The sequence below is a fragment of the Schistocerca piceifrons genome, chromosome 3, assembly GCF_021461385.2.
Source record: "Schistocerca piceifrons isolate TAMUIC-IGC-003096 chromosome 3, iqSchPice1.1, whole genome shotgun sequence".
In the NCBI taxonomy this organism is placed as follows: Eukaryota; Metazoa; Arthropoda; class Insecta; order Orthoptera; family Acrididae; genus Schistocerca; species Schistocerca piceifrons.
In genome coordinates, this window is record NC_060140.1 from 905,002,018 (window position 1) to 905,007,391 (window position 5,374).

Genomic DNA, 5,374 nt, shown 5'->3' on the forward strand with positions numbered 1-5,374 from the left:
CTATGAATAACCATGTATTTGCATAGACACTACACACTGGGATGGCAAAAGGTATGGGATATCTCCTAATATTCATCTTCTGAAACTCTGGAGATGCTTATAAATAACGTGCGTTTACATATACACTATACACTGGGGTGACAAAAGTCACTCCTCCTAACACTGTGTCGGACCTCCTTTTTCCAGCGTAGTGCAGCAACTTGATGTGGCATGGACTCTACAAGTCAATGGAAGTCCCCTGCAGAAATATTGAGTCATACTGCCATCCATAATTGTGAAAATATTGCTGGTGCAGGATTATGTCCCATAAATGTTCAATGGGATTCATGTCAGGTAATCTGGGTGGCCAAATCATTCACTCTAATTTTCCAGAATGTCCTTAAAACCAACCACAAACAGTTGTAGCTCAGCGACATGGCACATTCTCATTCATAAAAATTCCGTCGTTGTTTGGAAGCATGAAGTCCATGAAAATCAATGATAGGTTCAGTTGGACCAAAGGAGCCAGTCTATCCCACTCTATTCCATGTAAACATGGCCCACTCCATTAGGGAGTCACCACCAGATTGCACAGTGCTTTGTTGACAACTTGGGTCCATGGCTTCGTGTGATCTTTGCTACACTTGAACCATATGATCAACTCTCACCAACTGAAACGGGGACTCATCTGACCTGGTCACAGTTTTTGAGTCTTTTAGGATGCAACCCATCAATACAGTCTCGATCCCGGGATAGATGCTGCAGGCAATGTCATGCAATTAATGAAGGCACTGATGTTGGTCATCTGCTTCCATCACCCATAAACACCAAATTTGGCTGCTGTGTCCTAATGGATACTTTTATCGTATGTCCCACTTTGATAGCTCCACCAATGCACTGCCCTTTTGTACCTTATATACACATATGTACATATACCTATCCCATGGCTATTGTCACCTCAGTGTATTTTAGGAACTAAGAAACTACTTTGGTGGGGGGATCCACTGCACTTCCTCTTACATTACTCAGCTGCACTTTGTATCTCCTACTTCATTGCAAACACTTACGTAAATGAGTGATTTCAGACTACACTATCACCTGTCTCTATGGTGGGAAAGTTAAAAATCTGTGTAATGTGAACATTAGTGTTATCTGGAATATAAATCTTGGGAGTCCTAATATTTTGATAAATTAAAGAAGCAGTTGATATGGGGTACTCTTATTCTGTGTTTTGGTTTACCAGGTGATTTCTAATTTCCTGTCTGATATCTCCTGGCAACCTTTTATAGACTTTAGCACAAGAATCTGGATAACCTACATAGAAAGAATTTATGCTTCCAGTGTAGTAGTACATGAACATAGTGTGACTAGAATCAATAATTTTCTAATTTATTTATCAATATATTTTTATCTAAGAGATTTTTAATAATTGAAGAACATGGGCTAAGAATCAAAAGTTTCACAGTTTTGAAGGTAGCTCACTGTTTTTCCCACACCATTAACTTGACCTTCATGTCCTTGTTCAGGAACGGTATGATTCGTTTCTCATGGTGAAGTATAGGTCCCCTAAGACAAACAAAATTCTGTGGGTTAGCCAATCAATTTAAACACTGAAGATATCACAGTATGCTATGAATAATCATTACAATTCAGTCAGTGAAACAGGTTGTGACACCCATTCACTGGTGTTGTATAAAATATAGTTCACTGTATTTACCTTTAATTTACATTTTTATATGTCTTTGGCTTGTAACCGAATTGGAATTTTCTTTCAAATGCTTGTTTTGGACCAGTCACTGGCTCTGTTCCTGTCTCATATCCTTCTGAATATTATCTGTCAGCCTTTTATTTTGCTCCCCAAATAGCAAAACTCCATTATTACTTTAAGTGTCTCATTTCCTAATCTAATTCCCTCAGTATCACCCGACTTAATTCGACTTCATTCCATTAGCCTCGTTTTGCTGTTGTGGATGTTCATCTTATATCCTCCTTTCAAGACACTGTCCATTCTGTTCAGCTGCTCTTCCAGGTCCTTTGCTGTCTCTGACAGAATTATAATGTCATCGGCGAACCTCAAAGTTTTTATTTCTTCACCACTGATTTTAATTCCTACTCCACATTTTTCTTTTGTTTCCTTTACTGCTTGCTCAATATACAGAGTGAATAACATCGGGGAGAGGCTACAACCCTGTCTCATTCCCTTCCCAACCACGACGCTTATAACTGTCATCTGGTTTCTGTACAGATTATAAATAGCCTTTTGCTCCCTGTGTTTTACCCCTGCCACCTTCAGAATTTGAAAGAGAGTATTCCAGTATACACTGTGAAAAGGTTTCTATAAGTCTACAAATGCTAGAAATGTAGATTTGCCTTTCCTTAATCTAGCTTCTAAGCTATACCTATGGTCAGTATTGCCTCATGTGTTCCAACATTTTTACGGAATCCAAATTGATCTTCCTCAAGGTTGGCTTCTACCAGTATTTCCATTCGTCTGTAAAGAATTCGTGTTAGTATTTTGCAGCTGTGACTTATGAAACTGATAGTTCGGTAATTTTCACATCTGTCAACACCTGCTTTCTTTCGGATTTGATTGGTTTCTTCTTGAAGTCTGAGGGTATTTCGCCTGTCTCATACATCTTGCTCACCAGACGGTAGAGTTTTGTCAGGACTGGCTCTCCAAAGGCTATCAGTAATTCTAATGGAATGTTGTCTACACCCGGGGCCTTGTTTCGAGTTAGGTCTTGCAGTGCTCTGTCCAACTCTTCACGCAGTATTATATATCCCATTTCATCTTCATCTACATCCTTTTCCATTTCCATAATATTGTCCTCAAGAACATCGCTCTTGTATAGACCCTCTATATACTCCTTCCACCTTTCTGCTTTCCCTTCTTTGCTTAGAACTGGGTTTTCATCTGAGCTCTTGATATTCATACAAGTGCTTCTCTTTTCTCCAAAGGTCTCTTTAATTTTCCCGTAGGCAGTATCTATCTTACCCCTAATGATATATGCCTCTACATCCTTACATTTGTCCTCTAGCCATCCCTGCTTAGCCATTTTGCACTTCCTGTCGATCTCATTTTTGAAACGTTTGTATTCCTTTGTGCCTGCTTCATTTACTGCTTTTTGGTATTTTCTCCCTTCATAAGTTAAATTCAATATCTCTTCTGTTACCCAAGGATTTCTACTAGCCCTCGTCTTTTTACCTTCTTGATCCTCTGCTGCCTTCTCTATTTCATCTCTCAAAGCTACCCATTCTTCTTCTACTGTATTTCTTTCCCCCATTCTTATCAATTGTTCCCTAAAGCTCTCCCTGAAACTCTCTACAACCTCTGGTTCTGTCGGTTTATCCAGATCCCATCTCCTTAAATTCCCACCTTTTTGCAGTTTCTTCAGTTTTCGTCTGTAGTTCATAACCAATAGATTGTGGTCAGAGTTCACATGTGCCCCTGGAAATGTCATACAGTTTAAAACCTGTTTCCTAAATCTCTGTCTTACCATTATATAATCTATCTGAAATCTTCCAGTATCTCCTGGCTTCTTCCATGTATACAACCTTCTTTCATAATTCTTGAACCAAGTGTTAGCTGTGATTAAGTTATGCTCTGTGCAAAATTATACCAGGTAGCTTCCTCTTTCATTCCTTACCCCCATTCCATATTCAACTACTACATTTCCTTCTCTTCCTTTTCCTACTACCGAATTTCAGTCACTCATGACTATTAAATGTTAATCTCCCTTCATTATCTGAATAATTTCTTTTATCTCATCATACATTTCATCAATCTCTTCATCATCTGCGGAACTAGCTGGCATATCAACTTGTGCTACTGTGGTAGGTGTGGGTTTCGTATCTATCTTGGCTACAGTAATGCGTTCACTATGCTGTTTGTTGTAGCTTACCCGAATTCTTATTTTTTTTTTATTCATTATTAAACCTACTCCCGCGTTACCGCTATTTGATTTTGTATTTATAACCCTGTATTCACCTGACCAAAAATCTTGTTCCTCCTGCCACCGAACTTCACTAATTCCCACTATATCTAACTTTAACCTATCCATTTCCAGTTTTAAATTTTCTAACCTACCTGCCTGATTAAGGGATCTGACATTCCGCACTCCGACCTGTAGAACGCCAGTTTTCTTTCTCCTGATAACGATGTCCTCCTGAGTAGTCCCCGCCCGGAGATCTGAATGGGGGACTGTTTTACCTCCGGAATATTTTACCCAAGAGGACTCCATCATCATTTAACCATACAGTAAAGGTGCATGCCCTCGGGAAAAATTACGGCTGTAGTTTCCCCTTGCTTTCAGCCATTCACAGTAGCAGCACAGCAAGTCCGTTTTGGTTAGTGTTACAAGGCCAGGTCAGTCGATCATCCAGACTGTTGCTCCTGCAACTACTGAAAAGGCTGCTGCCCTTCTTCAGGAACCACATGTTTGTCTGGCCTCTCAATAGATACTCCTTTGTTGTTGTTGCATCTACGGTACAGCTATCTGAATTGTTGAGGCACGCAAGCCTCCCCACCAATGGCAAGGTCCATGGTTCACGAGGGGGGGGGGGGGGGGAGATTAATTTATACATTGTTGAAAAGATTTCACTGTTTTTTTTTTTTTCAACAGTCTCCAATTTTTTCGACACACTTATGAAGGCGGTGCTCCAAATTTTGTATTCCTAAGTCGAAGTAGTCTCCCGCCAACCTGTTGAGTAAGCGTGTGACCTCTGCTCGGGCTTCATCATCGCACTTGAAGTGTTTGCCATCTAAATGTTCCTTTAACTTGAGGAAGAGGTGATAATCACTGGGGCTATGTCCGGACTGTATGGGGGATGGGGCATAACAGTCCACCCAAATTTCTTCAAAAGCTCCTGTGTTTGACAAGCAACTTGGGATTGAGTGTTGTCCTGTAGAAGTACTACTCCCACCTTCAATTATCCTCTCCGGCAATTCTGGATTGCTCGCCGGATTTTGGTCAATGTTTCACAATATCTGTCTGAGTTTATTGCCGTCCCAGGTTGACTGAGCGAGGTGGCACAGTGATTAGCACACTTGACTCGCATTCGGGAGGACGACAGTTCAGTCCCGCATCTGACCATCCTGATTTAGGTTTTCTGTGATTTCCCTAAATCGCTCCAGGCAAATGCCGAGATGGTTCCTTTGAAAGGGCACGGCTGACTTCCTTCCCCATCCTTCCCTAATCCGATGAGACTGGTGACCTCGCTGTTTGTTCTCTTCCCCCAAACAACCCAACCCAACTCGTCCCAGGTTGCGTGAAATCGATGAGGAGTACCCCCTTCCAATCCCAAAACACAGTCGCCATAACCTTTCCTGCCGGCTGTGTTTGTTAGAATGTCTTTGGTGGCGGTTAACCGGAGTGACATCACTGATTGTTGTTTT